We start from the raw sequence: 23,981 nt of genomic DNA, 5'->3' as shown, positions 1-23,981 counted from the left end.
TGCACATAACCCCATCCGTGATCCTTATAGTGATTGCAAAATGGTAAACAATCAACTCCTATATCGCGCGAGTGACAGGAAATCACTCAACTTCTGCTGGTCCTATTAGCAGAGTATCTATTCGATAAGGACTCAGAAACATTACATAAGTTCATAGGTTTCATGCAACTAAGGTTTCATAACAATTCCTAGAACGTAATGCACAAGATAGATATATAACAATATAAGTGCATAATTTAAAATACTGGGTTATGCACCGGGGCTGAGGTTAGTGAGGTCAGTATCTTCCGAACCTTGGTTTGGGGCTTCAGAAAGATCCTTGGTGATGTTTACTTGAGCTTCAGAAATACCCTCATCGGGTTCCGGGATTAGCTCATAGGTACCATCGGCGAGTGTCATCAAATCTACATGATATGTAATTATTTGAAGCAAATGATAATTATTTTACTATCTTATTTTTACGATAAAGTTGCAATCCAACAAGAATGCATTCATTACATCAGTTCAAGACTTAACTAATTTGTATAAACAAAAAGATTTGAAAGAAATAAACTTAAGTAGAGTTTCCGATGTAAAAACTTTATTCAACACTGCTATTTGGTGAAGGTTACTACAGAGCTGACCGGATCTACTTCACAGCATGCTTTTTAGATAGTTTATCTAGTCGATTGGGGTATGCATCGGCTGTGATTTTTCTTAAGCAAAAGTAGTCGATAGGGGTGTAGCCAATCGACGTGTAGTCGATGGGCGTGCGGCCGATGGATGTGTAGTTGACGGGTGTGTGCTTTACAAACAAGACCCTAGAAAGAAACAGAGGCTTGCATTTGGGTCCCTAATAGATTTGAACAAAAGAAGTCGAGCGGTGGTGATTAAAATTTGGTGAGGAGGCTCACCGGCAGTGAGGGAAAGGTGGGGAAAAAGGTTCAGGAGCTCACAGCGGACTTGGGGGTGGTTGGAATCGTAGAAGGGAAGCTCGGAGGCGGCGGTTCGACTAGAAACAGAGCCCGCGCGGTGAGGTTCCGAGGGCAGCGATGGTGGTCCGACGACTGGAGTGCAGGAAGGTGAAGGAAATTGGTCAGGGGGCTTCAGCGTGGAGATGTAGTGCTAATGGTGCTCTCGACGAAGGACGAGAAGGGGTGGAACTTCGGTTCGACTAGAAATAGAACGGCGGCGGAGAGTGAGATCGCCAGCGCGGCGTTCTAGGCGGCGTGTGCACGGAAGGAGGAAGAAGAGCAGATCAGGAAGGGGCAATGAGATGCGGCGGTGCTGGTGGAGCACGGAATTGGAGAGGAGGAGCGGCGGAGACGGCTGACGGCAGTGGACAGAGGAGCTCCGGCGAAGTAGTCGAGCAGGGAAAAGAACAGGAATGCGGGTGCACGCGAGAGGATAGAAGAAGGGTAAAGTTCACTGGGCATGTTCCCAAGCTAAAAAGAGGCGCGTGGGCGGGCGGCATGCAGCTGCTGGTAGTCAACGGCGCACGTGGCGGCTCGGGCGGCAAGCGGCGCGACGCGTTCATGTGCGGAGGAGCTAGCGGGGTCGGTTAAGCGGCGGACGGGCGAGCTGGGGCCAGGTGGCGCAGGAAGATCGGCGAAGGGGCAGCTGGCGGCCGGGGAAAACACCGGCGATGGGCGGTGCGCGACGCTGCAGAGAAACAGAGAGGAGGAAGCAGGAGGAAGAAGATGAGGGCCTATTCATAAATTTGCAAAAGTTCAAGGACTTCACTATAAAGTAAAATTTCCTTCCAAACTATAGTTCTAATGAAAATATCCCCAAAATCAAAAGTGTAGACCATAAAAAGATCTACCACTTTGCTTTATGGTCCAACATCAAAATAGTTAGGGTTTTGAAATTATTTTTAAAACCAACTAATCATTCAATTTCAAATAAATCCAAAATAAGTTTTACCTTGGAGTATTTACACTTGTTACAATGGTTAAAAAGTGAAAACTCACGTTTGCAAATCAACCCTTCACACATTTTTTAAATTACCACCCATTTGTACACAATTTACAAAAAGAACCCTAATTTTTCCAATATTACAAAAATACCCTTTAAGGTATATTTAAGTTTCTAAAGGCATTCATCAAAACAAACACACACTTCACACCAATAAGCACAACTTCATACTAGAAATTAATGTGCCTAGCTCCTAAGTACCTGAAACGTCACATAGGTGGCTGTTGAAGCCACCCAAACCATTGGCGACGCAGATCCAGGAGCTGAAGATGAGGTTGTGTCCTCGTCGAGCACAGTGCTGGTGAAGTTGAAAGATGCCATCGAATTCTCCGGTCGATGCTCGATGAACACCCCTACCTAGCACACCAACTGTCGGTGTTTTACCACCACTCCCACCGAGGGATACCCCAAGGTGGTGAGTTTGTAGGTAGGGTGTCGCCGAGATTAGGAACTCAAAGGTGTAAAGGAACACATTGTTTTAGATAGGTCGGGCCGTTAAGAGCGTAATACCCTACGTCCTGTGTGGTTTGTATGGCCTTTGATGATGATTGTCCCTAAGGGGGTCCCTGTTTGCCCTTTTATAGTCTGGGGGACAGGTTTACATGAAAGTTCTAGTCGGGTACAAGCCCAGGAGTCCTACCTGAGTACTTCTCGGGTAGTTTCCTACCGTGTTTGACTAGTTTCACTATTGTACAAGTAATCCTACTGCATTATGAGTAGTTACAATAGATGTAGGGCGTGGGCTATGTCTTATCCCGTATCCTAGGAGAAGTGTGCCATGTGGACAGTCCCGTATGCCCGAGTCTGACAACGAGTCCAATGTATTTTTCAAATATGAGTTTTGTGCTCAAGTTTTATAAAACTTATTTTTAAGGTTTGTTGCATACTTTGGTGTACACTTTTCCCTCTGATACCAGCTGTGGCAGAACCGTCCGAATTAATCCAGCTCAGTGTACTAACCCTCATCATAAAGGCGAAACGGCTACCATGCACATCAAATGGAGTAATCCGACAGTCTGTCGGGTAATTCCCGATGCGACCACTAAAAATTTCAATCAAAACAAAGCGTACACTTAACTCGTATGAAGGCAAGTCCAGAGCTTACAACATTCCATAGCTTTTACCTCACAAGTCTGACCATTATTTATTATAAGCTGAGTTCATAATACAAGTACTTTAGAGTTCGAACATAAAAACTTTATTCGGAGTTTAAAAGCAGCGGAAAGAAAACACGGTCATCTATCATCAATTCGGATACCACGATGAAGCCCGTACGAGGCATCACTCGGCAGAGTTATTGTTGGCCGGGGACGCATCCCACTCCATGGACCAACCAGGCGGCAAGGTACAAGGCCAAGTCAGACCAGCTATCATTTCTTCAAAAGACGCACCTGAAAACAATGCCACTAGTAAGCCTGAGTATACTAATACTTAGCAAGACTTACCTGACGATTGGTATGTAAATACCGACTCCTGAGCATGCATGGCTCTAAGGCTCTAGGTTTTCTTTTTGCTGAAAAGCAACAAAGCGTAAGTCCTTAATTTCATATTTTAGACTTCAATATTCTAGTTCATTTAACCATTCTAAGTGAGCATCTATCTCTAACCAAATATGGTGGAAAACAATTAATCATCCAACAAGTTTCATCATAGCCATGGTTCCTATTGTTACTCTATGTGGCAGAAGTATTAAGCAGTCTCAATTACCGCGAGAAACGGATGATTCTATTTGAATTTTTTAACCTTGCAAGGCAAACCTAATACACATGCATGGAGCACCGAAGGGTCACCCCAAGCGACTTTTCCCCTTTCTTTTCTGGTTGTGGATCAGGGTCACCCTCCCCGACTAAAGAGCCACGCTCTACACTCGTATGTGTATATGCATCTGAACGTCATTCAAGTAGGGTGAAAGTAAAGTCCATATTTTCGACATGTGGTTAGTACGTTCAAATGCTTAACCACCACTACCACACACTGCAGCCTTAACATTTTTCTCTACTCAGATGGGGCCTCAACCATGAGCATCGTACCACAGCCCTGCCTGTCGACCTTATAGTTGCAGTATGTAGTAAAATCATTCAACTCCTATAATTCTCGCGAGTGACAGGAAATCACTCGACTTTTACCGAACCTATTAGCAAAGCATCTACTCGAACTTCATTTCTAGTATTCATTACATGGGTCCCTAGGATCATGCAGCTAGGGTTCCAATCAACTCCTATGAACTTAAATGTACAGGGAAAAAGGAACAATATTTGCATCAATTGGAATACTGGGATCATGCACCAGGGCTTGCCTTCTTGGGCAAAACTAGTCGGGGTTTCTTCCGAACTTTGGTTCGGGTCTTCAGCGACTTCAGTTAGATTAACTTGAGCTTCGCGCTACTCACTCTCAGACTCAGGCACCAGCTCGTAGGTTCCATCGGTGAGAGTAGTCGATTCTATATGAATGCACATGTATGAGTGGTTTTAATGGTACAAGATAAATAACTATTTCACTATAAAGTAGTCATTCAACAACACTCAAGTTAAGTTGTCAAGCACTTCATTTTATTTTCCTTGGGCAGTCATTTATCGAGTACTTATCTTGATTAACTAACTTCATTAAATAAGTGAGTGGTTTTGTCTTGTCGTAAACGACCATTTTCAACAATAAGCATGGGTTAAACAAAACTACTCATAGAGGCAGTTTCTGGGGTTGAGATTTTTATGTTGAGCATGTTACTTAAGTACAAACTCACTGTAAAATTTTTAATCATTTTCATTTAGCAGGTTAATCATGAAAAATACATTAAACAGCTACTACTAGGATCAAGATCTATTTGTACAGAACAAACCATGCAAGAACTAGGGCTCAACATTTTACTGAACAAACTTACTTGCATGAGTACGCTACTGTAAATTTTGTAGATTTTTGCTAAGCATTAATCAGAGGCTAAAATTCATAGTTTAAATGGATCTAGCATATAACAAAAGGTACTCACACATCTAGTTGTGATTGGATTCAGTGCATGAAATTTTTATGATAGACTATACTCTTAGTACAGAAGCTACCATCCAAATCTCATGAGTGGTTCTTTCCGAAAACTCTTGGAATAATTAAAAAATTTAAACTTGATTTAAATCTATAGCTAAAATTATGTAGATCCTAACTTAAGTAGTCTAGAATATTTTAGTTTGTATTTTTAGGGTTTTTCTGTGAATTGTTTTGCATTTTCAAAGTTCGTAGATTGGTTTCAAGTTCTAGTTTCTAGTTTACAAATGAGTCCCTAAGATTTTATGGAAATCTCTCTAGAAATATTGAAATCGAAGCAAAAGGGTCCTTTGTGCTGGGAAACTACGATGGCCGGCCAAACTCCAGCGACCAGGGTTGCCGGCGGTGAGGGGCGAGGGTCGAAGAGGCAAGAGGGAACCAAACCTTACCTGTTTGTGGCCTTGTGTGGGGAAATGGTGTACCAAGGTGTCTTGCCAGCATGGCACAGAGCCGGCGGCGGTTGCGGGTGGTGGTGGTAGTACTCCGGTGAGGGAGAGGGTGCGGGGACCGGCCGTGCAGGCTCAGTGTGAGGTGGAGAAGGTGATCGGAGGGTTGGTTTGGACAATGTGGGGGTAGAGCGGCGTGTCCACGCGTGGGATGGCTCACCGGAGTTGGGGATGGGGCAGCGAGCTCAGGGGCCTCGGCTAGGTAGGGCTTTTATAGGCGTGAGAGGGAAGATGGCGGCCTGGGCACTAGCTGCTGGGGAAGGCATCACCAGGGGGCAAAACTGGGGGCGTGGCTACCTCGCTGTCATCGGTGAGGCTCACCGTGGCGCCAGCAGCGCCCGCGGTAGGAAAATGCCGCCGCATGGAGACTTCCTGAGGGGGAGAGCGGGATTTTGTGGGCTAGCGGGGGATCTCCAGGGTGTTGGTGGGTCCACTTGGCCGGGTGAGCTTAGTTGCGCCGGGCTGCACTGGCCAACTGGCCTGCCGGCGATGGAACAGGGCAGAGGGAGGAGAGAGGAGGGAGAAGGTGATGGGACTTATGCGCAAGAAGAAAAAATAGTAGGGGCTTAGGTGAAAAAGGAGTTAAAACTCATTCTTCCCTAGGTTAAATCAATAACATTTGAATACCATTTTTGCTCAAATTTTCAAGATATACATTTTCTCTTTTATGACTATGTTCATTTTAGCAATGTATAAAAAGTTATTTTGAATTTCCAAAAACTAGTATTTAAATAACATGTCATTTCATGTGAATTTTTGGACTTTTAGCCCTTGAGTGCAACTTGACTTTTGTTGCTCTTGTTATGACAGATGTGCCATTAAATTTTTAGGGTTATTTTTAATCAACTTTGAAAGTTACAAGGGTTTATTTGCAAGGGTTCATATGTATATGCATATATACACATACACATATTCATTTGCTTGAAAGGTAGATTTTGATAGGTTGTTTTATACTTTTCTTGCTCTTTTATGTTTGATTTCATATTATGGATCTTTGTTTAGCCATTTAGACGCCCAGGGTGTCACAGGTCCTCTAGGCGAGCCTGACCTTATTGAGGGTGTGACATTTAGGTGCTTAGGAGATAGGCATGCTAAATTCTAGTATATGTTGTGCTTGTTAAAATAAAGTGTGTGTTGCTTTCATAAATGCTTTTAAAACCTAAATGTAAGTTAAAGGGTATTTTTGTAATTATGGAAAAATTAGGGTTCTTTTGCTAAAATGTGTTTGAAGGTAGGGTAATTTCAAATTATAGGAAGGTTAGTTTTATAAAGACAAGAATTTACTTTTAGTCCACTGTAAGAAGTACAATTATCCTAAGGTTTCATTTGAAATGTGAATTTTTTAAATAGGTTTTATGTGAAATTTGATAGTTTATCGGATTTTGAAATAGTTGCAAAACACTAACTCTTTTGAAGCTAACCCTTAAAGCAAAGTTGTAGATCTTTTTAAACTCTACACTTTTGCTTTTGGGCATATTTTCATTTGGGCTATGGTTTGAAAGAAAATTTTACTTTACAGTGCACTCCTTGCTCTTTTGGAAAATTACGAAGGGGTTCTCGTCATCTTCTTCTCTCCCCTCTCTCTGTTTTTCTCTGCTGCTCTGCTCCACCGACCGCCGCCCCTTGCCGGCGAGCTCCCGCGCTACCAGCTGCCCCTCGCCGCTCTAACCCCACCACCTGGCCCTCCAGCTCACCCGCCCGCCGCCCATCCAACCCCTGCTGGTTTTTCCCCGCCCCACCATGTTGTGCTGCCGTCGCCCGCGGCCGCCACGTCGCGCCGTCGGTCGCCAGCAGCTGCTCCCGCTCGCCCGTGCCTCTTCTTGATTCCACAGAGCATCCAAGAGTTCTCCTCAACTTCTTTTACCTCCTCGCGCGGCTGCATTTCACTTCCTCGGCTTCTTCTCCGATCAGCACTGCCGCCAGACCATCGCCGCACTCTCTACTCGCCGCCGTTAGCCAACTTCGCCTCCCCCCGTCCGCAACCTGGTGCTTCCCTAGCACTGCCACATCCCACCGAAGCTCCATAGCCAGTTCTTCTCCATCCTCTCGCGCTTACGCCGCCCAGAATGCCACGCCAGCGGTCCTCTTCACCGCCACCGTTCGGTGTCACCGTCGTCCCGCCGCTCCGCCCCCTCTTGGCCCTCATCGCGCTCACCACCAGCACCACATCTATGCGTGGAAGCTTCCTAGCCACTTCTTCACCGCCTTCCTACACTCAGGCCACCGGAACACCGCCGCCGCCTCGGGACCTCACTGCGCCGGCTCGGTTCTCCGTCGAACCGCCGTCTCCGCACCATCCTTCTTCGATTCCGGCCACCCCCGAGCCCGTCGTGATCTCCTGAACCTTTTCCCCCACTTCCCCCTCACCGCCGGTGATCCTCCTCACCGGAATTTGACCGCCGCCATTGCTGTCCCTCGTTCAAACTGGCTAGGGACCCAATTGCAGACCTTCTTTTCTTTCCAGGGTCCTCTCTGCAAAATATCCGTACCCCTCCCTCAATTCAAATTCGCTAGCTTTGAAAATCTGTAGAAATTTGTAGAAAAGTCCAAAAATTGTCAAATTAGTTCTGTTATACTCTAGAAATCCAGTTCTACAACTTTTGTTACTAAAGATTAGTTTGAAAATTAATGCTTTAAGTGTTATTTTAAAGTTTAACAAAAGGGAATCTTGTAGGTATCTTTTGCATGCTAGCTTTATTTCATGTGATTTTTGGTATGCAACTTGTATGTGCTATGAGTGAACTGGTGTGCAAATTTCACCACCAATACTGTACTCTAACTTGAACCAATTTAAACTTGTGCAAAGTAAGTTTGAAATAAAGTAAATTTATTCAAGCATGCTAATGATGCTTCCATACTTAAATATTTTTACCAGGTGTTGTTCTTATGTTGAATAATTCATAGGGAATTTTGAATAATTTTATAGCACTGTTTTGCCTTAGGATTTGATTTAAACTTGAAATTTGAATTTAATTCAAATAATTTAACTTCTATTTTAAAAAAATTATGAAAACTTTATGGCAAGCTCATCTGATAGAAATAAACATATATATCAAAATTCAAGGCCAGAACCTCTATAGATTTCAAACTAAAAATAAAACTTTTTGTCTTAAGTTTGAATTTCTCTTTATACTATTATTCTGTTAGGTTTAAAAATATGAAAAATTAACAGAAGTCTTATATTAACTTCATATGTGTGTAGTTAAATTCTTAACCTTAGTACTCCTATGCTTAAAGCTATAGAAATTAATTATGATATTAGTAGAGTTAATTGATTTAATTTATGATAAGTAAAATTTAATTCTTGGAATTTAAATCTATTGTTTTGTGATGTGTTGAATGTGAGTTGTTAGATTGCAACTTTATCATTAAAGAAAATTATTGACGTAATAAATCACTTAATTCAAATCATTGCATATCATGTAGAATCGACGACGCTTGAAGACGGAACCTACGAGTTGGTCCCGGAACCCGAGTAGGGTATATCTGAAGACCAAGTGAACGTCGCCGAGAATCATACTAAAGCCCTGAACCAAAGTTCGGAAGTTATTGACATTCCTAACCCCAGCCCCACCCAAGAAGGCAAGCCCCGGTGCATAACCCAGTATTTTTCAATTATCCACTTATATAAATATATATCTATCTTGTGCATTAAGTGTTAGGAGTTGTTATGAAATTCTAGCTGCATGAATCCTAGGAACCTATGTAATATTTCTAAGTCCTTATCGAGTAGATGCTCTGCTAATAGGACCGGCAGAAGTCGAGTGATTTCCTATCACTCGCGCGATATAGGAGTTGATTGTTTACTATTTTGCAATCACTATAAGGATCACGAACGGGATTATGTGCAGCACCATGAATTGGACTGGTACCCGTCTGTGTTGGTTTAAGTTTGATAAGGTCGTAGTGTGTGGTAGTGGTGGTCAAGTGTTTGAAAGTACTAGCCACATACCGTAAATATGGTACGCGGTAAGCCTAGTACCTGATTGGCCCGGCAAGTGGACTTACCCCACCACTCGAATTTTGATTTTGCTGCACACACGCACCAATGTGTAGAAATACGTTCTGCATAGCAGATAGGAGTATGGTCATACATTCGCACTGTAGATGTACGTCCTGCAAATTGGATGTGCGTATGGTCCTGCAGTCACTTGTGGTGGCCTTGATCCATGTCCCGGAATATGAGGGGAATGGTTGCCCGGAAAGGAAAGTTTCCGAGTATGTGAGTTAGGATTCCTTTCAAGGTTATGAAATTCGATTCAGAAGTCGTCTGTTTCTCACGGAGATTTTGACTGCTTGATACTTCTGCCACATAGAGTAATAACAGTAACAGTTCATGGAATAATTTGATGAATGCTTAATATCTACCTTGCTTGACTAGCATGGGTGCTTACCTGGAATGGTTAAAAGAAACTAGAATCTGAAAGCTAATATATGAAAGTAAGGACATACTCTTTGTTGCTTTTCAGCAAAAGAAAACTAGAGCTGTTACAACCTGTCATGGTCTAGTTATGGGCTAAGTATACCCAATGTCGGGTAAGCCTTGCTGAGTATTAGTATACTCAGCCTTGCTAGTAATGTGGTTTTCAGGTATGTCATTCGAGGACTCTATGGCTAGTTCTCCTTGGCTCTGTTCCGTTCCACTTGGCAGGTCCGTGGAATGGGATCCGTCCCCGGCTGGCAATGACTTATCAAAATGACGCCATGCTTTGGGCTAAGTATGGTGCCTGCTTTGCAATGAGTAGTCGCGTTATTGTATCTTTTCTGCTGCCCCTCTGAATACTGTCAGTTATAACATGAAGTTTTCAAACAATGCTTGTATAAATTCATATTAGCTAGGATGAAATAAAACCCCTGTGTAATAATGTTTAATTATCCTGTGGTGTAAAAGTTGCGAGCTGTTGTAAGGCTGGACTCGCCTTCGTGCGAGGTAAACCTACGTCGATCCTGTGTAACCGTGGTTGAATCGGGCGGTGACCCGACAGACCAATGAGTTGTTCCGTTTGAAGTGCGCTGAGCTTCTATCGCTTGCCTAAGCGAGGACTAGTGTGCTTGAGCCGAAATAATTCAGGCGGTTCTGCCACAGAGGGCCTCCACAAGCCCCGTCTCCACGGCAGTGAGATCGCTACAGGCTGACACCCCTACTACTCGAGATGATCCTAGAGTTCCCCTTCCTGCCGATCTTGCAGGATGAACCAGGCCTTTCCTGGCCTACTGGGGTCGAGACACACCCACTCACAACCAACCTGCTAGCGGATCCGGATGGCTTGGAAGTCAGCACCATCACTCGCTCCTGGTTCCCTCCGGTGCTGCCCGCTGCGCCGAGCGATTGCCCACCTGATTATGGCAGTCATCCTCCCGAGCCTGGATCTGGTCGGGCTCGATGAATGGCCGGGTCTCGATCTCCAAGTCTGCCATGACGCCCTCACTCTCCCTCGATTCAAGCTGCACGGGCAAACCATACAGCCCTCCGCCTGGGGACTCGGGGGTGACGATCTCCTCCTCATCCTCTCGTACACTTACAGGGCAGGCAATGCCACAGTCACCCTCGCACCAGGCTGTAGGGAAATCGCCTCCATCGCTGGCTCACCTTGAGTCGGAACATACCGCATCAGGCTGGGCCACCACGGCACGTGTTCGACATCAGCCCCGAGAGTGATTGTTGTCATGTTGCTATGAAGAAAAATAGAATGAAAAAAATACCCAGAAACAAAGGCTGAAACCACAAAGTGGTCCTCTTACCTCGACGCCCGACTGATAGGAGGAGGTCCAGGCTTCCCGAACCTTTAGGCACCTGGTGGAGATCGCAAACCATGACCCATCGCGTGGCCCAAAATAGGGGCCGACTCTGCCGACTCCCGAGGTGTGGCGTCTTGCAAGTCATGGGGCGGGTCAACCACGTTCATCGTCAGCGAGCGCACCTCCAGACCGACGCACCGCTCTGACTTCACTGCCGAAAGAGATGGCATCTGCAGCGTCCCCGAGTGTTGTTCCACTCAGGCCTGCTTCGCCTCCTCCGTTGGTGCCATGTTGTCCTCCGCGACGCGCTTTCTCACCTCTGGAGCGCTGGAGGACGTCCCGGAGCCCTCTGCAGTCTCCGGCCCCGCGGTGCCCCAGGGCACTACCACAAACGCGTCGGCGTCCCCAAACTCCGCCTCTTCACCGTCAGAGCCATCACCATCATCGGGGTCGGTTGGGGGCTCCGACTCATATTCAGCCTGAACGGCATCGTGATCCTCTCCCATCCAGACCCAGCGCACAATCTCCATCTCTCGTCTTTGCCACTTATCAGCCTCTCTCGCCTTTTTCTCCTTTCCATCTCGGATAGCTGCCACCTGGGCGGCCTGCCTGCCCGCGCCCTCTGCTCCCTTTGGAAGGTGAGGGCGGGATTGAGGACGATCGAACCCTTGGAAAATTGGGAAGAAGTTAGCGGCCGATTGGGTGCCTGAGAGCCAACAAAAAGAATGAAAGGAGGAAAACTCACCAAAATTGGTGGGTGCCCCTCATCGAAGGCGGCCGGACCGATGATGGTCTATTGGTTCCCCATCTTGAGAACCATCTCCAGTCATGACCACACATCGTAATCAGGCATCTCCTCCAGTGACATCCGATTGGGATCTGCGTAACTCAAGTACTCCCACATCCTTATCGTCCTTTTGGCCAAAGGGATGACACGGTGAGAGTAAAAGGTGTAGACGAGCCGTGCCCTATCGAGGCCCCCCTCCGTGACACGCTTCTGCAATGCCGCCTTGAGAAACGCCACCCGACCCTTCTCCGCGGTCGGGGCCCCCTATGACTAGCTCTTCTTCTTCATGGGGCGTGCCCCCATGAATGCCGGGAACCGTAGCTGCTCCGGGTTCCTGATGTAGAACCACTCCTCGTGCCACCCCCGGTTCAAATCCGCAGGGGTGTACGCTGGGTAGTCCCTCAACTGGCGGGGCTTCTTTTTCAAACCGAAGCCTCTTACTAGTGCGAGCTCTGGACCCCCCTTCACTGCCAAGCCGCGGGCGTGGAAGAAGGCTCAGAATAGATTCATGTGCGGATCTATCCCAACGTATCCCTCACAGAGTGTGATGAAGCCTGCGATATGCAGTACCCCATTCGGATTGAGGTGCTGCAGCTCCACTTCCCATTGATTCAGCAAATCGAGCAGGAACGGATGCGCCAGGTACCCGAGGCCTCGCTCGTGGAATGCAAGAAAGCTCATGATCTCATCAACCTCGGGCAGCAGCTCCTCACGTTCCATCGGGGAGCCCTCCAGTGCACCACCGCCCTCCGTGGTAGCAACCCCTTCGTCACAAGATCCTCCAGTTGCGACTCCTCCATGGTCGACTACCTCCACAGCAACATTGCGGTAGTTGAAGGGCGAAGTGGGACAAATCCTCTCCTTTCTCTCTCTCTTCCTTCCTTCTTCTCCTCCTGGCATGTCAAGGATGGAAAAGGAGGGCGGTGGTGGAAGCGGAGCAAGGGGAGAAGATGACCGGCGGCGGCAGTTGGAGCAAGGCAAGGATGAGGTAAGGGAGATGGCGGCATCCGGCCCTCGCCTTTTAACGGGGCGCCACGCGGAAGCCCAACTGACGAGCCGCGGCACACAGCGCGGGGGCCGCCACGACCATGGCGTGGGCACGAGAAGCGAGGAGACGCACTAGCTCCCCAAGAAAATCTCCTTGGGCCATGCCCCCAGACGACAACATCATTCAGCAGCAAGTGGGGCAAGCCCCCAAAACATCATTAAAGCAACAATGATTACAAACGATCGAAATTGTATGCTCGGGGGCCCTTCGAGTCCCCCGCGTATATTGTTCCAAGCAAATATACAAAATGGCCTGAAGGCCAACACGACTGCCACTATGCCCGCTGCAAGAGCCACCTAAGCACCATCTGTGCCATGTCGACCTCTGCAGCGATGGCGGCGGCAGCTCCAGCGAACCCGGTGACGAGCGCCCTCCGTTCCTGGGATCTGGTCTCCACCGGGAACCCGGGCTCCAGCTAGCCCAAGTCCTAGCTGGACCGAGCCTGTGCCGAGGCTAACGCATTGGTGGCCCCCCGGCGAATGCCCAACGCCACCATGTCCCTAATCTGGCGCGGCAAGGAGCAGAGGCGATCGGGCAGCAGGAGCCCCTCCGGCCTCAACACCCACACTGCGTCTAGCACCACGTGGGAGAGAGCCTCATGGTGGTCCTGCAAGTAGTTCAGGCAGAGGCGCAGCTTGTCCGCCTCAAGATGAGAAGCGGCCACCTCCTCTTCCTAACTTGAGATGTGGAGGGCAGAGCGCACTGCAACCATGTCGGAATTAAAATAAACGGAAATCCTCAGCACAAGGGACGCACCTACTACGCCGAAGCCGTATCCTCTTCCGAGGCATGAAAGGTGGCCTGGTCGGTGGCGAGGTCGGACTCCAGCCTACCCACCTGTCATGTCATGTTTGAGTACCGGCCCCTAGCCTCGAACGCCTTGGGGACAAGGTCCTGTATCTCCCTGCACCGCCCCTAATAGGAGGAAGATGATGACAATGCCAACGCTGCGGCCGCGGAGGATCCCCTAACTGCCCTGCGCACAGCGATGAAGTCCCGAGGACCTGTGGAGGCAGCTCTGCATGAACGCGGGGCAAAACATCACCAATCAAGGCCAGGAGCATGGTGAGAAAATGGACGACGCTTACCCTTGCTAGCGTAGAATTTCCCCGATGAGCGGCCTCGTCCGTCGGGCGCTTCTATCCTACCATCTCACAAAAGGGGGAAGGGAGGCAGGAGAATCTTTTTCTGCTCTAGGTGAAAAAGCTAACTGACGCTGGTGGGAGCATTTGGCCGGGACGGTGGAGACTTATAATGGTATCCCAAGCGCCACGCAGCGCACGACATCTCGATCTCCATGAGGAGAGGAAAAGGTCGAACCGCCTCTCTTTCTATTTGAATTTAATCACAATAGGAGAAGACAACAGGCGCGGTTACTCTCCGCCGACCTCAGAAATCATGTCGGACCGGGTGCTCATCATCATCTGAGACGTGGTAGGGCCATATCCGGCGCACATGCCCCAAAAAGCTGCACCGATGTTCCGACTTCCCCGGTAAGCTTCCTTAGGCCACATCCTTGCTCAATAATTGCATTTCAATTATTTGATTTTCAAAATATCTTAAGACTGGAAAGGGCGCACGCCGATGGGTCCTGACTCGGGAACCCGACTGATCGAGGTTCAAAAGCTGGTCCACAGAGGACTCGAGGCCGCCTCGCATCAAACGGAGCCAGGGGAGAAAATGTCGATGAGCCCCAGCGGCCCTCGCCCATCCTGCTCTAGCAGCAACTCGGGTCATCTCGACCTTCTCATCTGATCTGGACCTCGAGCCATGCCCACTGAATCTCCATCGAGGAGAGGCCATCGGGCCACCTGAGTCGGTCGGACGACTTGGGCATCTGCCAGGAGGTGGGTCACAAAGCAGTGAAATGCCACCTGCGGGCTATGCCGACCCCGTCACAAACTACGGACCCAAGTTCCACTCGGACACCTAGAATTGTGCTTGGCACACTCGCTAGGAGCTCACCGAGACTGTCACTCGAGCTATCAAGGCAAGTGACGCCTGCTCAACCCCTCCGATCGTGGAGACCACAGACGGGGTCACCCTTACGTGTGCACGCATTTAAATGCCCCTGACATGACCACCTTCCATTGTAATAAGGATATGGCGAGTTGGGGACCGTTTCCTCCACTCGGAGAAGATAACAAGTTTTCACCCCCAACCGGGCTCACAGTCCGGGACAAACAATGTTTTATTCCTGGCAATTAAATATTACAAAGTACAGTCATCCCACGACCGTTACAAAGTACAAAAACTGGTTACACTTTAACCCTGGGGTGGGCTGTTTCAAGTGTGGGAAGATTGGGAGGGGCATCTTCCTTGCAAACCTTTTTCTTGCACCTCCTTCCCCAAGGCTGATGTGGCAGGGGAAGACAACGAGCAGTACATCTGCCGTCGCCACTGACCGAACTCCCTCACTACCCCAGGTGACAGCGAGGAGCTCTTTCCCAGCTTCAGCTGCCTAGGATGGATGAGCCTTCCGACAATGCAGGCTGGAGCTGGGGAACATGGGGAAGCCGAGTCTGCTCGAGGCTTAAACATCCTCCGCGGACGTGCACGGCTACGGGCAGCAACAAGGAGTTCCTCCCCGTAACCGGACCTGGCCGGTGGAAGCACTGACACATCCACTGCTAGCGGATGACACTGCACCCCCAGTTGTCTAGGACGACCATGGAAGCAGCATCGACCGATAGCTAGGGATGGTGACCCGCCTACGTACCTGCTCCCCTCGATCGTGGAGCATGATGCTTGGGGGACCAAGCATGGGAAAGGCCCGGGCACATGACGTCGCCCGCGTGCTACCCGGTGGCACCCGCCTGCTATCCCCTACCGCCCGCAAGCATTTTTTTAGCACCAGATGCTGGAGGAACCACTGGTCCCATTAGGAGGGCGCACTCGGGCTAAGAGCAACTCCATTATACAAGGCAAAACTCGGGCTGAAGGATGGAAACCTTCATGAGGGAAATGGGGAGGAATCCCTCCATGGCGGGCCGACGTGACGGGTTGAGCAGGCCTTGATGTTCCGCGCTAAAGACAGGCAGCTGGTGCTGCTGCAGCGCACTTATTACACGGTCAGACTGAGGCAACCCCGACTGACTCGCGGTCACAAGGGGAAGCCTATCATATATCATGTCTCCCCGCGGCCGAGATGATATGATGCGACTTCTCACTCAAAGCAAAAACATAGCACAGCAGGGATAGTGCCTTCATGATTAAACAAATGCAAAGCCGCTCAGGGGCCTCTGACGGGTCCAGGGACACGGGGTCCCTAGCGGGCCTACTTCCTGCTGACCAGTCCAAGGAAGTGCCAAGAACGAGCGTCCACCCATATGGGCAGCGACTCCATCCAGGCCGGCTCGGCCTATAACCCCGACCGATAGCTTGGTCAGAATGGCCCGGGCCCATGTCCCCAACTGGAACGCGATCGAAGGCTAAGGCAATACCACGGCTCCGACTGAGGGCTCCGACCTGGCTCTGCCTTGCACGTGCCAACCTCCCCAACTGGAACGACCGGCTGGACAGCCGACCTCGCATACCCACGGGTCCCAGGAGCAGGGGCGGAGGATAAGGATGAGCCCCGGAGTCAACTTGTCGCACAAAGCCAACCACTCCCATCACAAGGGTCGCAGTCCCCACTGCTGTGGCAGCAGGAGGCACTATTCCACCTACCCGTCCTCGCGAGGGGATGGCACACGATGCCATCATGATCCAGCAGGCATGCCTCTGCGATAATGATGGGGCGTGGCACCAGGGATGGAGCGTGACTGCCGTACCGTACTCATCAACACGCGCCCTACCCCCCGACCAGGGGAGAGCTCAGTGCACAGGAATAGGACAAGACGGCCACTCCACGACAGTGGACTTGGACGGTGGTCACCGGAAAGCTCTGACTGACAGGGTTGGCAGGTGTGACTAACAGAGTTGACGACCCCGATCGGCGGAGCAAGGAACTGTCTCTCTCTCTCTCTCTCTCTCTCAACTTTCCTCTACCTTTAGATACCCTATAATGGAGACCCCCTTCGACTTTAACAGGGACGGCCCTCTGTAGGATGAAAGGAGGAGATCTGATCCGATCCGACTAGAGCAATCTCCCACTCGAAAGCTTGTAACTCCCCAAACTCTCTCGAGCATGTGGGCTCGAGCAATAAAACCGACCGACCCCCGACTGGACGTAGGGCACTTTTCCTGAACCAGTATAAATCTTGAGTCATTGTGTGCTAGGCCAGATCCGATCACAACACACAGCATACATGTTTGAGTAGGTTTAGGTGCCAGCCTTTTCCGGAACCGACACAGCTTGTCCGAGCTGGGTAAATTCCCGCTCGTGCTGGATCCTATGGTGGTAGGCTCACAACTCACACGAGTACTCGTCGACGGCGGGTGTGTCCTTAACCTGCTCTTCGCAAGTACTTTGAAGAAGATGGGGCTGGACATCTCCAAGATGCTCACCCCTAGCAAGGCACCTTTCTATAACATCATCCCAGGGAACTCGGCTACACTGATCGGCTTGGTGACGCTGCCAATCACCTTCGGGACCAAAGACAACTACCACACCGAGTATGTCAAGTTTGAGGTAGCGAATGTTGATGGTCCTTAAATAACCAATCTAACTGTCAACCATGGTCATAAATAAAGGAAAACTATACACCTTACTCACATATTTTTACTACTAACCTAGTTCCATAGTTGTTTTGGATAATAAGCTATTTCAGGGATGCAAGTCCGGAATAAGAAGAAAACACGCAAAAGACGCAACAGAATTACACAAAAAATTGCACCCAACATCACACTTACAAGGAGGGCCCACCTAATAGAGCAAACCGCCTTACCAAGGACCAAATCACCGAAGATCAGCAGAAGGGCCCACTTGTTAGCCATCCACCCGAAGGCGGTGGCTAGAGGGCCCACCTTGGGGTTGGCCATTCCCTAGGGTCAGCCGAACCTCGACAGGCTCCTGTCTAGGTGCACTTTGGCGGGAGATTCGGTCTTATCCTCCTAAAGTCAGTTGCCAATGTTTCCATACTTACCTCCGCCGGGAACCACCCTTGGAAGCTATAAAAGGAGGAAAAGGAGCCTTCATTCGACACACACCACACTTGAAGCCTTTCTCCTCCTCTCTAGTTGTGACTTGTAATCCTTAGGCTAGTAGAGCTAGGCTAGTTATCTTCTCTTAGCGAATCCAAGTCATCCTCAGGGTTGTTGAGCAACCTTCAGCCCTTGTTATGGCTTTGTACCCAACTTGTTGCTATCTTTATAGTTTGGTATGCCATGTCTTATGCTCCCTTAAGTTATATGATCATGTGTAGCTTAGCTTTAAGTATCAACATCAGTTTGGTATGCTTCTGGGCTTGCTCTAGTTCTATGCTTGTCCATCATCATGGTGGGGGTTCCGGAGGGGCTAGAGTAGTGATCTTGTGCATGGGCATGGTGCTCTAGGCACGAGGGATCAATCGAATATGACTGCATCCCACGGTCTGTCGGGGTAGACGGCAGGTGGTGATAGCCCTGTCCGTCCTTCATAGCCCCCCACGTTTGGATATGGTGTAGGAGTCCAAAGTGCTATTCCACATTTCTGGCAGACCAGTACTGGTTAGTCTCCCTGTAATGTTTAATGCTTAATTCTAATCCTAACAATGTGCTGTATAACCCCTGCTAACTTGAGTAGATATCACTAGGACAACCGTGTATGCCTTTGCTCCCGCTGACCTTTGGTTTATCTATTATTCTTTATTCTAACATTAGCTTGTGTGTGTCACATTACCCCTGTACATCACTTATCATAACTTACCCCCTGTATGAACAATAGTCTATAGCTTAAGCATATTGTCCTGATTATGTAACTAGTATAACTCTTTTACACCATGCCATCCTTTGGGAAAATATAAATAACGATACCTGAATACTCTCCACGTGAAATGCTACAAAGGTATATCCGTGCTCTTGCGGATTTATCTTTAATCGTTAAGACATACCGACACGGCATTTCTTGGTGTCGTTGCCAAGCACTAACAATCCTAGTGATGATGCTAATAAATGCCAACAGCGAACTTCGAGTTATCTTACCACGCCATCCTCGGAAGACCTGCTCTGGCCAAATTCATGGCCGTGCCCCCACTACGTCTACCTGCTCCTCAAAATGCCAGGAAAGATAGGGGTGCTCACCTTTCACGATGACTTGAAGAAGTTGTACGACTGTCACCAAGAGGCAATTGAGTACACCTTAACCAAGCATGTGCCAGATGCTTCAGCTGAAGTCTTCATGGCGATGCAGCAGCTCCCCCAGTCAGAGATGATAATTCCGACGAAGAAGTCGAGCCAGTCCTCGATGAAGCCATCAGCAACGTCCATGTGAAGGCCATCCATCTGCAGTAGGGAGACCCATCAAGACAGCCCTGATTGGCACAGGGCTGGGTGACAAATAGGAAAGCGCGCTCGTCAGGTTCCTTCAAGCCAACCGCGACATATTCATGTGGAAACCAAAGGATATGCTAGGGTGCCCAAGGAGTTGATCGAGCACTCCCTAAATGTCGATCCTAAAGCCAACCTGAAGAAGCAGCGGCTACGCCGATTAGCTCAAGACAAGAGGGAGGCCATCAAGAAGGAGTTAGCAAAACTACTCGCGGCTGGCTTCATCAAAGAAGTTTACCACCTAGAGTGGCTAGCTAACCCTGTACTTGTTTTGAAAAAGAATAATAGCGAATGGAGGATGTGTGTCGATTACACTGATCTCAACAAGCATTGCCCGAAGGATCCCTTCGGGCTCCCACACATCGACCAAGTCATCAACTCCACAGCCGGCTGTGTCATGCTCTCCTTTCTTGATTGCTACTTGGGCTACCATCAGATTGCCCTCAAGGAAGAAGACCAGATCAAGACCGCGTTCATCACCCCGTACGGTGCATATGCCTCAAATATGTCCTTCGGGTTGAAGAATGTAGGATCCATGTACCGGCGGGCCATCCAATAGCTTGCGCAAGTTCTGGTGGAAGCTCAACCCGACTAAGTGCGTCTTTAGCGTACTATTAGGGAAACTACTCGGGTTCATTGTCAATCACCAAGGAATTGAAGCCAACCCAGAGAAGATCACCGCCATCACTGAGATGGTGGCTCCAAAAACCATCTAGGACATCCACAAGCTCATAGGGTGCATGGCGGCCATGAACAGATTTATCTCAAGACTTGGGGAACGGGGACTACCCTTCTTCAAGCTACTCAAGCGGCAAGACAAGTTCTAGTGGAACGAAGAGGCGGAGCGGGCACTAGCAAACCTCAAGCATTATCTGCAGTTGTGACATTCAGGTATTAGGACTATAAACACACTAAATTCTAGTATAAAGTGTGCATGTTTGATCTTGTGTATGTGTGTTTAAATTGGAATGCAAAAGGGAAAAGGACATTAATGTAATTCTGAAAAATTTAGGTCCTTTAGTGTTAAATGGGTGAGAATGGGAGGTAAAAATCCAAACATATGAAGGTTGTTTTGCAAAATTTAAGAACTTGCTTTTAAACTGCAAATATAGGTGAAACTTCCCATAGGATGTAAGTGTAGTGTAGTTTTTAAATAGGATTTAATTAAAGTTTAAAACTTTGCCAAGTTTTATGTTAGTTACCAATCCTTAGCTCTTTTGCAACTAAACCTTAAAACAAAGTTGTAGACCTTGCTAAACCCTACACTTTTTCTTTTGGGACCTTTTTTATTTGAGCAATAGTTTGAAAGTTATCTAGACTTTATAGTGGAGTCCCTACACTTTCGGGAAATTGCAAATAGCCCCTCCTTCATCTACCTCCAGCCCTCGGCTCTTTGTTTTCTCTGCCCAACACGCCGCCGCTCTTGCTGGCCATGTGCCGTGCACCCGCCGCCCCATGCTGCCTTTCCTCGCGCCACGTGCCGCCCCTGCGTCTGCGCCGCCATTTCCCCGGCCCGCGCTGGCCTGCTTCCGCCGGCATCGCCAGCTCCTGCTCGCGTGCGCTGTGCCTCTCTCGGCCTTAAAACATGTTCAGTGGCTGCTCTGTGATCTTCTTTACTCACCCGAGCACCTCTATTCCATGGCATTTCCTCTCCCCGAGCGTAGCTCCTCGCCAGACCTCCGCCGCACCCTTTGGCCGACATCGACAGCCACCCACGCCACTTCCCATCCCCGATCCAGTGCTCCTAGAGCACCGCCGCGACCCACTGGTGCTCCCCAGCCTGCCCAATCTCGCTCTCGTGCGCCGGAACGACCGGACCACTACGCTGGTGAACCCGAGCTTCCGCCGCCGCTCGGCCTCGCCATCGACCCGACGCCACAGAGCCCCTCAACCCCAACCAAGAGCACCAGCAGCACCACATCATCCCGTAGAAGCTTTCTAGCTACTCCTCCACCACCCTCTGCACCCCAGCCACCGGAACACCGTCGACCCCCCTCGAGCTCCGCCGCCCGCCCCTGTTCGCCACTGTTACGCCACCTTGGTTGCTCTCTTCCCCGACACCGGCCACCCCCGTGACCGCCATGAGTCCCTGAATTTGATCGGCATCGATCGGACCTCCTGTGTAGTCCGGAAAGGGACACAATTGCGAACATTCAAAACTTCCCAAGGGCCTTTCTGTAGGAAACCCATACCCCTCTCCAATTTCAAATCAGTCAATTTGTAAAATCCATAGGAATGTGTAGAAAAATACAAAAATTGCCAAACTGCTTTTGTTGGAATCTAGAAGTCTAATTCTACAACTTTTGTTAATAAAGTCTGGTTTGAAATGAAATACTTTTTGATTTATTTTAAACTCTAGCAAAAGGGCATCTTATGCATAACTATTGCATGCTAGCTCTTTTTCCTGTGATTTTTGGTGTGTAGTCTGTTTAAGGTGAACACAAACTTGTGCAAAAATTTCAGCACCAGTATTACACCTTAGCTTCAGCTACTTTAATTTTTGTCCAAATCAAACTTGAAAGGATTTGAATTTATTCAAACATGTTCCTAAGCTTTTCATGCTTAGATCCTTTTAACATATGTTGATATGTTGATAGTTAGTTCATAATTAAGTTTTCAAGAATTTATAGCACTATTTTACCTAAGATTTGGATTTAAACCTAACATTTGAACTAAATTCAAATACCCTAGTGTCTATTTTCAGAAAATTATGAAAAATTAATGGTAAGCTTATCCACTAGGAATAAGCTTATCCACAAAAATTAAAGGCCATAGCCTTTATGAATTTCAAATTAAAAATCAAACTTGTTAATCTAATTCAATTAATTCAACTAATTAAGATAATTAAAATAGAATACCAATAATAAGTTTATCTTTAACCCTCTTGCTTTATGAGTTTGAGTGTATTGACCTATTGGATTGCAACTTTATTGTGAAATAAAACTCTTAACTCGAGAACCATCTAATCAAATTATTGCATATCATGTAGAGTCAACGACACTCGACGACGGAGACTCCGAGCTAGTCCCGGAAACTGAACCAGGGTTTTCTGAAGACCCAGTAAACATCGTCGAGACTCTAGCTGAAGGTCCGAACCAAAGTTCGGAAATCTTTGACCCTCCTGCCCCTAGCCCCGCTCAAGAAGGCAAGCCCCGGTGCATAATCCAGTATTTCAATTTACTACAATTTTATGATTATATATTATATCTTGCATTAAGTCTAGGAATTGAAATGGAACCCTAGATGCATTGATACTAGGAACCTATGTATTGTGCCTGAGTTCTTATCGAATAGATGCTTTGCAAATAGGACCGGTAGAAGTCGGGTGATTTCCTGTCACTCGCGCGATATAGGAGTTGAATGCTTATTATTCTGCAATCATTATAAGGATGATGGACGGGGTCATGTGCAATATCATGACTCGGAAGGTTACCCCGTATGTGTTGATAAAAGTTGTTAAGGTCGCAGTGTGTGGTAGTGGTGGCTAAGCGTTTGAAAGTACTAGCCACATGCCGCGAAATATGGTAAAGCGGTAAGCCTAGTACCTGATTGGCCTGGCAAATGGACATGTCTCCACCACTCGATTATTTGGTTTCTGTTGTACACATGCACCGACGTGTGGGAGTACGTTCTGTGTAGCAAATAGGAGTACGATCATGTAGTCACGCTACAGACGTATGTCCTGCACAATTGGTGTGCGTATGGTCCTACAGTCGCTTGTGGTGGCCCTGATCCATAACCCGGAATATGAGGGAAACGGTTGCTTCGGAACGATCTTTGGATGTTCCAAGCGTGTGATTTAGGTTTATCCTTGCATGGTCTGGAAATTTGATTCAGAATCATCCAGTTCTCGTGGAGATTGAGACTGCTTATTCCTTATGCCACATAGAGTAAGAACAGTAACCATTATGGAATAATCTGGATGGATATTAATCTCTACCTTGTTTGTCTAGAATAGGTGCTTACCTAGAATGGTTAATGAGACTAGAATCTGAAAGCTAAAACATGAAAGTAGATTATACTCTTTGTTGCCTTTTAGCTGAAATTAAACTTAGAACTATTACAAGCCAGCATAAGTCTAGCTACATGGCTAAGTATACCATGACCCGGTTAAGTCTTGCTAAGTATTAGTATACTCAGTCTTGCTAGTCTATTTTTCAGGTATGACCTTTGAAAACCCCACGGATAGTTCCGCATGGCCAACTTCTGTTCCGTTTGGCTGGTCCGTGGAGTGGGATCCGTCCCCGGCTGGCAGTGACCCTCCTGAATGACACCATACTTCGGGCTGAGTGGGGTGTCAACCTCCGCGATGTGTGTGTAGTCGCGTGTTAATTTTTCTTTCGCTGTGAACTTGACAAGCATGTTTAGCTTGTTGTTTTAAACAATGTTTGTATATTACCTTAGGTTTGAAACGGTTTGTAATAATGTTTGATATTCTGTGAATTAAAAGTTCGTGAGCTTCCGTGCGATTGTAAACTCGCCTTCGTGCGAGGTAAACCTGCTTCGATCCTGTTGAACTATGGTTGTATCGGGCGGAGACCCGACAGACCAATGGGTTGTTTCC

This window comes from Panicum hallii, chromosome 9, assembly GCF_002211085.1.
Source record: "Panicum hallii strain FIL2 chromosome 9, PHallii_v3.1, whole genome shotgun sequence".
Taxonomy (NCBI): Eukaryota; Viridiplantae; Streptophyta; class Magnoliopsida; order Poales; family Poaceae; genus Panicum; species Panicum hallii.
This window is presented reverse-complemented; position numbering follows the sequence as displayed.